This window comes from Manis javanica, chromosome 11, assembly GCF_040802235.1.
Source record: "Manis javanica isolate MJ-LG chromosome 11, MJ_LKY, whole genome shotgun sequence".
In the NCBI taxonomy this organism is placed as follows: Eukaryota; Metazoa; Chordata; class Mammalia; order Pholidota; family Manidae; genus Manis; species Manis javanica.
The window spans coordinates 98,173,768-98,186,552 of record NC_133166.1 but is presented as its reverse complement, the minus strand read 5'-3'; the positions used below and the strand labels follow the sequence as shown (position 1 = coordinate 98,186,552).

The 12,785-nt window shown below is 47.3% G+C and overlaps 1 protein-coding gene across 8 annotated transcripts in view; it reads left to right on the top strand.

The window, feature by feature from the left end:
* HHAT (hedgehog acyltransferase) overlaps positions 1 to 12,785 on the top strand; it is a 309,565-nt gene that overhangs the window by 217,671 nt on the left and 79,109 nt on the right. The gene's annotated exons all lie outside the window — the stretch shown is intronic.

The window sequence follows — 12,785 nt, the reverse complement described above, 5'->3', positions numbered from 1 at the left end:
AGTGCTTTTGTGAAGATCAGATAGCATACTACATTTAAAGTGTGGAGTTATGTATTATTATTGTTGCTTGTATTGTTGTTATTTTTATTATTGCATGTACAACCAAGGAGGAAACATTATCTATCTCTCTTTATTTTCAGCCTAGGCTGCAGTTCTTAGAATGAAGTGTTGAGAATGGTATTGAGCTTTTGGCAGCGAAGCCCCTTTGGGAGTGCATTTCGTTGGTTATATACCACCAAGGGTGGTCTGGCTGAATGCTGCCTTGTATAAATAAGGGTTTATATTCTGAGACCCTGATCCTCTAGGAAGTCCAGGGTAAGCTGATTTCCTGAAACTGTGTGAAGAAGGGTGTGAGAATCCATAGCTCTCATCAGCTCTCCAAGGCCACTGACTGGGAAGACACCCATCCCCACGAAGGGCCTGGCAGTTGGATACCTGAGCTGTAGGTTCGTCTAATTAGAGGGAGGTATGGGCAAGTTAGGCCTCATGTTTCCTCTCTTTAAAGTGAACAGAAAAATCTGTGCCTCATTTATCTGATGGCATTTCTATAAGATAAAAATGAAGAATGAAATAGTTTGAAAAGATGAAGGTATCTGTAAATGCAATAAATTATTATTGTTAGATTGGATCCTGCTACTCACATCATCTGTCCAGGGACACCTGTACCAAAGGCTCTGCAGGGCCTCTGAAGAGGAGACTTCCTGTCTGCACCCGCCTCCATCTCCTACCTTCCCCGGCACTGTGCTAATTCCCAGGTGCAGGCCTTCACGCCGGTTCCAAGTGGCTACCCTTTCTGCCTTTCATATGTAGATGTCACTCTCCCTTCAAGCCCAGCTTCTATCTCGTACTCTTTCCCAAAGCTGTTTGATTATTCCAGCCACACAGAGTTCTCTCTTTTCTGAAATCCACAAATCAGCATTGACTTATTCTTCTGCTGGCGTGGGTTTCTAGCTACCTAGTAAGCCATCGTTCATATGTGTACAGATGGGAACAACATGGGTTTGAACTGCATGGGTCCACTTATATGCAGATTTTTTTCAATAAATATATTGGACATATTTTTGGGACTTGAAAAAATTTGAAAAAAATTTCTCCAGCTTTATTTTAAGAATACACTATATAATACATATAACATACAAAGTTGGTGTTAATTGACTGTGTTAGTGGTAAGGCTTCCAGTCAACAGTAGGTTATAGTAGTCGAGTTTCCAGGGCAGTCAAATTGCATGGATTTTCAACCGTGCAGGAGGTCGGCACCCCTAACCCCCAAGTTGTATAAGGGTCACGTGTACATCCAAAAGTACATTGGAGGGAAAAGAAATCTGTCTAGAGAGTAGAAAAAGCACTTCAGAGCTTGAGATTGGAATCTCGTCTCTGCCTTTTACAGTCTGTGTGTCCTCAGGTTAGTTATTTAAGCTCTCTGAACCTCAATTTTCCCAACTGGAAAGTGGTGATATTAATACCTATTTCAGGATGGTTGTGCAGCTTAAATGATATAAAACTATGAACACAGTGAGGAGCATGTGGTAGATGTTCAGTAAAGGTGGTTTTAATTCCCTTCACCCCTGCAGGGAAAGGCTAGGGGTGAGGAAGGGGAGGGAGATGGCAAAGAGCCATTTTTAATCCCACTGCAACCCAACATTTCATTCTCACCAGTTTGTCTTCTCTTCAGAAATGACTTCTTAAAGAAACAAAAACTTCTACAGACTGACACGGCATCAGGGCCCATGGGGTGTTAAGATCCTGACAGTGGGCAGAGTTTGGGTTTCAGCAATGATGTCCCGGCTCCACCCTGATGCCTTAGGTTCCTTGTAGGATGGGAGGTGTACTCCAGCGACCAAATGTAAGTGCCTGCGGAGGTTCTCAGCGCTGCCCCACTGCAACACCCGTGGAAGTGCCAACAGGAAAATGAAAGCCAGAACCCTCAGCCCTCCCCCAACCCTAGTCCCTGAGCAGCCGGGAGGAGGGGCCTCAGCATTCCGATGATTGCACTCTGACTTAGAGACAGCTCAGGTTTAGAGTTATTCTGAAAATTCTAACCCTGTTTGAAGGTTGGTAGCCTTTTTTTTTTTTTAATTGTGTTTGTGAATAATCCCCTAGGAGGCAGCTGGGCTGTATGCTCTTGAGGCCAGCCACCAGTGACTTTAAAGTGATTAATGCCTTCCCCTCTTCATTATTCAAGATAAAACCTTATCATCACAAGGAACTACTTTATCAAAATGCCAGGAATCCTCTCGGTCGTTAAGAAATTTATCTGGAACGGTTCTTTTTTAATCTAAGTCATAAGGCCATTTTAAACTTTAAATGTCATAGCAACATTAATGAACGATTTATTGAGGGCCACACAAATTGGTTTATCGGCTCCCGGCTGCTTCGGTGACCAAGGGACCTGGGAGGAGTTTTTGCCTTTGTAAACAGACGGGTAAGGTTTGCAGAAGACGGGAGCTCCTAAAAGTCCTGTCGTGTAGAGGTTCTGGCAAGTGAACCTAATATTTTTATTTGCTCCCAAGGCCATTTCAATTGTGCTTCAGCTACGATTTTCTGCAAAGTGGCTGAAATAGACTCTGATAGGGAAATGAGCTGTTCTTAAGCTATAATGTAAAGAGTTGAGTTTCCTTTTCTTTCTGTTTCATAATCCATGAGCAGCAGTTAAGAAGAAATACAGCATTCGCCATCACGTCGTTGCCCCAGTGTTACGGATTGCCTTGAGGGGTCGCTCTCTCCACCCGTATTGCTGATGACAACAGCTCTGACGTTTTGTTTCTGTGGATAAGCAGACTTGTGAAGAATAAAGATGATGCAGAGGGAAGCAGGTGGCAGGAATAAGTTTTGAGAGAACGCCCCAGGGTATTGGAATTTTCCAGATAGATGCCTCCAGGCCTCTCATAACTTTCAGAATGCTTCGGGGGAAAGCTTGCATGTTCGGCATGTCATCAGTGCCCTGCTTGCTTAGAATGTAAGTAACCTATGCATCAAATTGATCTCCTTCCCAGACGTCTTTCTCAAAAACATGTACCTCTGCCCTCCGCCTGGCTGGAAGGGTATGTTATCTGGGAAACAAGATCCTGAGATGGAGATCTGAGCGCAAATCTGGAAATTGGGACAAACACCTTTGAATGCATGAGAGAAGAGGCTGAAACAGAGGGAAGACTGAGCTGCTGCCCATTGCAAAGAGGCCTCCGTTAGTGGGCCCCACGGTCCCTCTGCAGCTGGGATGCCCTTCGCCGTTGTTCTGCCATGAGAATGGAGCCTGCATCAGATAACCTCTCCCTCTTGACTAGTTATCCCTGCAGCTGCCTCCAGAGAGGGGCTGGGCCCTTGGGTGAGGCAGCTCTGTGGGACAGGGGGCCGTTCCTAGACAGGGCCTCCGCCTCCTGCCCTTGGCCAGGAAAGCAAATGGATGTGGTGCTCATATACTTATTGCCCTCGTTGCTCCCCTTGAGACGCCATCCTTGCTTTCTCCCCCGGCTGGATGACACTTGCTCTCCTGCGTGCCTGGTTCTGTGCTAACTCAGCCGTCTCCCTCTGTCTCTCTCCTGAATGGTGAGCTCTGCATGGGCGGGGAGCGGGTCTCCTTCGTCTCGTGATGCCGGCATGTAGTGCAGCGCCTGGGCTCTGCAGGTGCACGTTGAGTGAGGATTAAACAGCGCTCCTCACCTCATTTCGCGACCGTAAGCTGCTTGTTCCCTTGTGTCCCCCAGTCCTAAGGCTTCAGCCTCTTCCTACTGCCATGGCAGACAGAGGGCTGAGGAGGGACAGGAAGACAGGTTTCCAGAGGCAGCTGCAGAAGCTTCTGGCCCCTAGTGGCTCCATTGCTGCCCAGAAGGAGGGGACCGTCTGGAGGCCAACTTCCCGGCCCACCGCAGAGGTGCGCCATGTTCTGTGATACAGGGTCCCAGGCTGGTATCTCAGAGTCGGAAGCCCCTCCCACTTGTTCTTGTTCAGCTCTCAGCTTGGGCCCTTCTTCCTACCCTGCCTTCAGAAGCTTCCAGAGTTTAAGGCTCAGAGGGGCTCCATGGCTTCCCTTTCCTCAGGAACCTTCCAGATGGAGGGGAGGGACATTATTTTTTCTGTTGATCATGGAGAAGATACACACATACCTACGAAGGCAGAAGAGAGAGACCTCAGAGGCATGAGTAACTGCCGAGCTGTGAGGCCTGAGCACATCTACAGCTGGAGTTGCAGCTTGCGTAGCTGGAGGCCTTCCCACTGCCCAGCTTCACCCCCTACTTCTGCTAAACGCTCACAGACTATCCTACAGTACCCTTCTGAGGCCAGGGTTAAATGTCTCAGTGTGCAGAACTGGCTTAGTCTCCTGCACGTGCGCTTCCCGCATCACTTCTCTGTGGGCCTCAGTCTCTGCCTCTGCAAAAAAGGGCCAGACTCAGAGGTGTGCACGCTCTGCCCCCTCCCCTCTCTGGCTCCCCGGGGACCTGCTTCTACCCAGTGTTTGTGCTTATCTGCCTCACTGCCCTCCAGCCCCCTCTCCACTCCTGTCTGGGGTGACTGTGTTGCTAGAAATGGCCCTGAAATTGGTTTCTTCATTGGGTAAAATATTCATCACTGAGATCTGGATTTTTATTGAAGATTTCAAGTGCAGCAGGCTCCGTTTATATTGTCGTACATCACGGACATGCAAACCTTTGCGGTGAGCAAGCAGGACCAGAAACTGATTGGGGTTGGGAAACGGTGTGTGGAAAGCGGTGAGCCCATAACTTTTCTAGCTGCCATTTTCAGAAAGAGGGAGTAATAGTGGGGGAGGTGCTAGTAATAATAATAGTAAAACAAACAGGTTAATAATCATAGGATGAGGGCACCCACTGTTGAAATTGTATAATTACAGTTTAGTTCACTGCTGTATCCTCAATGCCTTCTAAAGTGTCAATGGTAATGTAGGGGTTCCAAAAATACTTGTTGAATTTGCCTTCAGGAAAGCCATAGCTCTCTACCCGCATTGAGCTAGGGTTGTAGTGTCATCTGGCTGTTTTGTGCTCACGACCATGGAAGACAAGCTTTGGCTGGCATTGTGCTGTGTGGACGCTGTTACTCTGAGGGCTGAGGGGGTCATTTCGCTGCTCAGTGAAATACTGGTCAGAGCTCAGTGTTGGGTGTGGGCCTTGAAGGTTGTGTTGGGGGTTTTGGGACAAAGGCACTATTTTGTACCTAGAGACCAGGCCACCCTCCCTCATGAGTCGTGTGTGTGTGTGTGTGTGTGTGTGTGTGTGTGTGTGTGTGTGTGTGGTGTGTGTGTGTGTGTTTGAGGGTCTTGGAAGTGCCATGAGCTTGCGTGAGTGCGTGTGCAGGGCTGTGTTTAGGTGAGAGGAAGGAGAGAGGTTCCAGATTAAGCCTGTGAAGGTGCTGGGGTCCTCTAAGTGAGAAGGTGCCCCCGCTAAACCATGGCCAGGAGAGTGGGGTTCCCTGGACTTGCTGTCTCTGGGGATGGGTTTGTACGGAGCCATCCTGTCTGTCTCAAGGCACCCCATGCGATCAGTGGTGATGTGTGCTAAGGGTGGGTAACTGTTGGAACATGATGCCAAGAGAGATTTTTACTTTTATTCTGGGAAGCTGGTAGGACCCAAAGCCAGGACAAGAGGCAATTACCTGCACATTCTAAGTCCAGAGGTGCTACCAGGGCTTCCTGAAAGTCCTGAGTTGGAAAAGTAGTCCCTTGAGCCCCTCCCACCCTCTACCTGCCAATACTGAGGGCCTGGAAGGAACGAGTGGGGTGTAGGGGAAGTGAGGTGTTCGTGAAGAGAGGCTGTTCACTTCCTCCATTCCGCATGCCCTGGGGGGAGGAGAAGGAGTACTTCCCTTCTCTGAGCTGAGAGACCCTGAAAGAGTAACTCACAATGTTGGGGATGCCCCAGACCCCTCCCCCTCAGTGAAACCAGAACAAGCGATTACCTCACCTCGGGAAGTTGTTGGGCCACCAGGTTGGCAAAATCCCCACAGCTGCTGTGGTGAGACAGTAGGGGGATGGAGGGCCTGAAGGGGGCGCCAGCAAACAGTCTGCCCTGTGCCCATTTGGCAGGGCTAGAAGTCATGAGGTTCGCGTCTGCAGAACGGGCCCCTTGGAAGGTGGCTGGGCTTGGGCCAGCTTGCTGGTGTCTCCTCTTTCGCCCATGTCCCTGACCTGCCAAAAGGCCATGCACCAGAGAAGGGTCCCCAGAAGCCAGAGGATGCGTGTTGGGCCTCCTCTGAGGGAGAACGGAGGACAGCAGGGCTGTGTGGAACTTGAGGTGGGGTGCTGGAGGAGGGGACCACTCCAGGGAGCCAATAAAGGCTTCCCGCCGTAGACAGATGTCTGGGCACATTGTCACGAGGAGCATGTAACCACCAGCCAGGCTGGGGAAGCAGGGACTGCCCACAGAAAGACCACCACCTCCCTTCCCGATGCTCTCACCTGAGAAGACCCCTCTCTACCTGCTCCTACTCACCCCGACACCGCAGGTGACACCCACCCATCGGGGACGAGAAACGCATGCCTGCAGAATCCCTTCCCCTTCCAACCCAGCTGGTAGAGCGCACGACAGCTCCCGCCTGTGCTCAGGGGCAGGAGGGAGAGGAATTTTAATTCATGTAGGAGACAGGAGTTGTCCAACCAACAGCCTGAGAAGTCCCAGATTTGGGTTGAGATCCTGGGAAGGGAGTGGCCCCCCATCAGCAGGAGTCGGTGGGAGGGTGGACACGACACAGAATAGCTGGGGAGGTGTCAGGAGAGGCATGGGTGAATCACTATCAGAAGAAGGAATTCTCTAGTTTTCTGTTTTCAGAGGGGAGTTGGCACGTCTTAAACCAGCTGGCGTCTCACATGCTGTCTCTCACAACCATTAGATAACAGGATTCAGCAGCAGGAGCCATCAAACCTGTGGGTTGAAACCTTTTAGGGGCTAACCAACAAACCAAGAGAACCCCTGGCCCAAGCCTCACACTGGTTGACACACCCTTGGGGACAGAAACGGTGCCATCAGCCCCCTCCAAAGCCCAGCAGCGAAGGCTGTGCTGGCCGCCTCAATCCTCATTGGTATACGAGTGTGTGGACCCCAGGCAGATAAGGGCCAGGAGGTGTTATTAAGGCTCACAAGGAAAGCGGGCCAGCTGAGCCTGATTAGTATTGATTGGCATTTCTTTTTACCAATACATTTGCTTATTAATGTCGATATTTGGAGTCCCTGTCTCCATGAGAGCAGCCATCTTAGTTCTTCCCTCGTTCACCCTTGATTTTTCATTTTCAGTGACAATTTTCATCTGAATAAGAATGAATCAGGTTTTTGAAGAATCAGGACCGTGGTCTCTAGAGGGTTAGGTCTGTTCTATTCTCTCACCCCTGCCTCTTCTCAGGGAGTGTCCCGCATGGGAGGGGAGGTGGGGTGAGCGGCATGTGCTCTAAGCCACAGCCCCCCCAGCCACCTCTAGTTCTGTTTCATGTTGCCTGGCCTTTGGAGAGAGTTTCCAGTTCAGTGGTATCTTTCACCCCAAAACCAAACCTTCTATAATGTGACTCCATCCTTGCTAAAAATGTCAGTCGTACCAGAGCAAGCACTGTGTCTCTCTCGCTTATCACTAAATGCCATGGCTATGGGGAGCCCCCAGACACTGTTAAGTGCATGAAGAGGTGAAAGCACGCACACCCATCCCGTTTCCTGCTGCTCCCTGACGCTCACGGGGACCCAGGGCCAGCTCTCCCTGCCACCTCGCCAACACGCCATGCTGCTTTCCCCTCACTGCCTTCCTACCTGGCACACCCGTCCTTTCCGCTGACACACACATACCATCCCGCAGGCCCGACACAAGAGTTCTTCTTCCTCGCCCATTTGATTGGTTCAGTTTGGCAGATATTGTTGATTAGCTCTTTGAGTTGGAGATGGATTGTACAATTTACCTGCATATAATTTGCCCAAGAATAACAATTCGTTGACCCCAGGTTTCACCCCTAACCTGGCCAGCCACTCACAAATGGGTATGGTTTGTTATGGGAGAGTCAGTACATCAGATTCAGTATAACTCAGTACCACTGAAAAAACAGCTCAGTGCCACTGGCCTGAAGGGCTCAGTTTCATCCTTTTCCATGAGGTAGGGTATAGGGTTATAGCTACGGCGCATGGGACCCAAATATAAACAGGGCTTCCTACAGACGGTGCATGTTGTCACCCATGCTCAGTCCTTACCACCAAGTGTGTTGGGGGAGCATGGAGAATGCCCAGTGGGACCAAAGACTCATGGGTGAGAGGAGACCCTTGGGAAGGGAGGCTATTACTGGGAGCAGCTTTGAGTATATAGCTTATTTAAGGAATGAAATGCATTATTAACTGACATTTGGTAAATCATTGGATAAACAATACAGAAGAATCTGTGTTATGAGTCAAGTACTGGTTTGTTACAATAAATAACCCCACAGATGTCAAGGTTTCTTCCAATGACAGATCGATGCAAGTCCACGAACACCTGAAAAATTGGAATCTTCTCGGCCTGAAGATCATAACCCAACTTGCATTTCTCCATGAGTGTCTTCTGCCTACTTTGTAGACACTCAGGGTCAGTTATTTATTGACCACTGACAGGGAAGAAGTGGGCAAGGAATTGACTGATTACCCAGGTGGCCAGGGTATGTGGGTGGAGCAGGCCTGATGACACTGTCCACATGGGCATTCAGACACATTTCCTAGTGGGACAGAAGAGCAATCTTCCTACTTGGACTTCAACTGTGTCTTGGGCGAGGAGCCACACTGCATAGTCCTGGATCCCTAGGGAGCTTTTCTTCAGCTTGGGCGGGGGCAGGGACAATGGTTGATTCCACCTTGTGTTTGGGGCAATACTGTAAGTTACTTAGTGGCAGAGATTTCTCTTTTACTCAGATTTGAATTTCCTGTAACACCTAACATAGATCTTTCTACCAGAAGGTATCCAACAAACGGCAGGTGCATGAAAGCAAAGTGAATATAAAATGTGCTTCGCAAAGCCTGGTGATCACTGATGTAAAAGGAATCAGGATAGTAGATTTAACCCAAGGTGGGCAGCTTTGTTTTGTAGAGCCTGCCGGATTGGCTCTGTTTCTTTCTCTTGTTACTATACTTGGAAACAAAGGATGCAGGTGTCTCAAAAGTCAGATGTTTGCTACCTACCAGGACTTGGGATTGGGTCTCATGGATCTGTTTGTGTTGGCTTGAGTGGTTTGTGGTGTTCAGTGATTCTGGTGGGAAAACTGCAGGGAAAAAGGGACAGGGAGGGAAAAATAAGCTTTCCATAGGAAATGGATTTGGTGACGATTTTCTTGCTGATTTCTGGTCAGTTTCAAAGTGTCCCTTGTTGAAAGGGTTTACAAGTTTTAGCAAAGTGAGGAAGGAAAATGCTTTCATTTCTGAATGGTAAATAATTTATTTCCTTCCCTTCACACCTCTAAAACAGCTCTATAGATAAGAATCTGTTGATCCATCCTGAATTTTGCCAATTATTTTTCGGGCCAGGCATCCATAAGTTGGGGTCAGATGACTGGTATGGGGTATGATGGGGCATTCTTGGGAAAGGTGCCCAAAGAAATTGAAGGCTTGGGACTATTTTGGGATCAGATTAGAAGCAAGGATGAGAAGTATATTCATCACATCTGTGTCTGGAAATGGTGCGGAGACTGCATTTCCAAAGTTTCTATGTGTTATAATGATGTCAAGTGGAAACTCACGGATTTAGATGATGTCTAACTTGGCGAATCCTCTCCGGTCAGTTCAGTCTTAGTCATTTGCTAAGACTTGGCTGAGAATTTGCTCTGTACATGGCATTATAATAGATGTCATGGGGATTAAAGACTTACAAGGCATGCTTTGTATGCCCAAGAAGTTTATCTTCTAGATCAGGATATGAGTTAACATACAGGAAAGTGTAGTGAATAACACAGTGTCAATCTATGGTGAGGTTCTGAATTATGTATGTGGTCAGCATCTAGGCCCTTATGTTTATATTCTCACAGAAATTATTAATCAAATGTGTCACCTATTCATTTTTTACCTGTGTATTTTAAGTCTCCTCTACCAGAATACCTTCATGAGAGCAGAAACCTTATCTGTTCTGCTTCCAGTTTTAAGTAAACAATTTAATCTCTGTCTGCTTGGTGTCCATATTAGGTGCTCAGAAAATATATGCCGATTCAATGAAATGGCATAGAGGAGAGGTTTGTCAGTAAAGGTTAATGTAAAGCAAGATTAAGTAATAGATTTCACTTTCAATTCCATTCAGTGTATATTATTCAGCACCCATTATATATTAGATTTTAACTCCCTTTTTCAGCGTCTCCCTGATGATTTATATAGTGGAGCTAGGATTTGGACCTAGGCCTGTCTGGCTCCTAAACCTATGTCTTTCCACCACGCAGTGCTGCCACCCACACCTGCCATGGCCAGATCTTCCCATCAAACATCCTGGGGACCACAGGTTGTAGGTAGAGATCCAGATCTGGCCTGCATGTGCTCAGCCAGGATGTAATCTGGTTGTGATGCTCTCCTGGGAGCCCCGCAGTGACTTACATAGACGTGGCCCTTTCTTTCAGCCATCCAGCCTCGTGCTACCCAAGAAAATGAAGGTGACCTTTTTTTTGACATTAGTGAAACTGTGTACTAGACTTCATAACTTTTTGTCTGAGAAGTCACAGCACTTCCACCCAGAAATATTTCTAACGAGGCCAAGAATCTAATGAGTATAAATGACTTGGGAGTGACCCTCACTGGTGGTGGTCAGAGGAGTGAGAGTTGCTGACCCACCATGACACTAGAAAGCCCTGAAAGGGGTGCCACTTTGTAAGGCTTTCCTTTCCAACGAACCCTTGGAATTTGTGAGAACCCTCAATCCTGGGGTGCACAACACCAGATTCTCTCTTGCACCATTTTAAGGACCATGCCTTTGAGTTGGTATTTAGTTCTAAAAATGGTCCTTTATTTCTTTGCTTATCCTCTTTTAGAATAGTGAACAAAGGAAGAGAAAGAACAGGATGAACACATATATGAGATCCTTAAGACTTTTTAATTGAATAAAAATTGGAAATGTGTGTATTTTGCCTCTCTCATGCTGTGCTGGTTTTCCCAAAATTAGATTTTTCTGAGATACGTTTGAGGTGCTGAGCACTTAACTGCAGGTTAGAAAGAGCCAGTAGAAAGGGAACCGCAGCAATGTCATCAGTCAAGATGGGCAGAGGAGAGCCTGGTGGATCCACTTTCTTTCTCTTTCTTTTGGACTTTGAAGGCTTTGCAGACTAAGACAAATGCCCAGTCTTGAGCTTCACTAACCACTGAGACAGAAGGAAGCTGGGCTAGTCCATTCTGGCTGCTATGACAGAGTGTCCTGGGCTGGGCAGATTGGATTATGTAAAGCAGAAATTCAGTTCTCACAGCTGGAGGCTGGAAGTCAAAGATTCCGGTGCCAGCACCGTCAGGTAGGTTCTGGTGAGGGCCCTCTCCCGGTTGCATTTCTCATGTGTCCCACACAGGGCACTAATCCCATTTGTGAGGGTTCCACCCTCATGACCTGATGACCTCCCAAAGGTCCCACCTTCTAATCCCATCACACTGGGGCTTAAAAGTCACTGTGCTCATTTGGGGGAGGCACAATTGAGTCCACTGCAGAAGTTAATGATTCCTGAGGACAAGGTACTCTACAGTGTTCTTTCACGTACCTTTCCTCCAAAAAGAATTGAGGGATATGGCGACAATGGCTGCCTCCTTTTCTAGTTTAAATACAGAATCCTTTGCCTCATTCTAATCTCCCCCTGAGGTTTGGGGGGAGCCCTGTGGGCTCAGGTAATTCCTTTCCTGGCCTGTGCTCTTGTCTTGCGGCCTCCTGGTGATCATGGGCTACTTGTCTGGACAGCTAGAGGGGTTTCTGGTTTAATCATGAAGAGTTTGTAGGATATAATGACTAAGTATTCTTGAAAATAAATGTGTTCATGATTTTAAGATATGAGTAAGGCACTTAACCATTCTGTACTTCATTTTTCGTATTTGTATAAATAAATACAAATACATAAGTCTAAATGAAGAGACTGAGGTAAGAGTTAACATGGTGTGGTGACAAGATGCCAGTTTTGGAAACAGATCCTAGTCCAAGTCTAAACTTGGTTTAGAGTGAGTTGGTTTCCTCACCTGGAAAAGCAGGAGTTCTTAATTTAACCTCATAGGTCTAAATGTGGCAACTGCCCAGCCAAGTGGCTGGCATATAGAAGGTACTGGATCAATGTTCATTCGTTTCCCCATTTCAGGGCTACTCACACTGCCTTACATTACACTGCTGTCTCTTTCAATGTTTCTTTTGTCTATCAATCGGATTATGAACTTCCTGAAGGTAGGGATAGTTTCTCTACATTTTTGTCTTCCTCACTGTGGCCAGCACAATGCCTGATGCCTAAGAGCCACTTAATAAACCCTTAATGAATGTTCATATAGAGATGGTGAAACAGCGGCTGTCATGGAATTTTCATGAAGACCTCATTGAAATGTGTGTATCCCCAGGACTTAGCCACTGCCTGGTACATGGTGGGTGCCCCAGAAGGTACTGAATTAATAACGAATGAATGAATATGATGAAGATTAACTGAGTATTACATAAGTCCATTATATTTTATCAACCACTTCAGAGCACTGGCATTGCAGGGATGAATGAAGCCTTAATTACAGAATTACAGTCCACAGATATCATGCAATAAGCCAGTTCAGTTTTAGGTTGCTGCTGAAATTTAGAAGACAGGGAATTTACCGCTGTTTCTAGAACACCTTTTAGTGTAAAATATATTAGCTATACAAATCATAA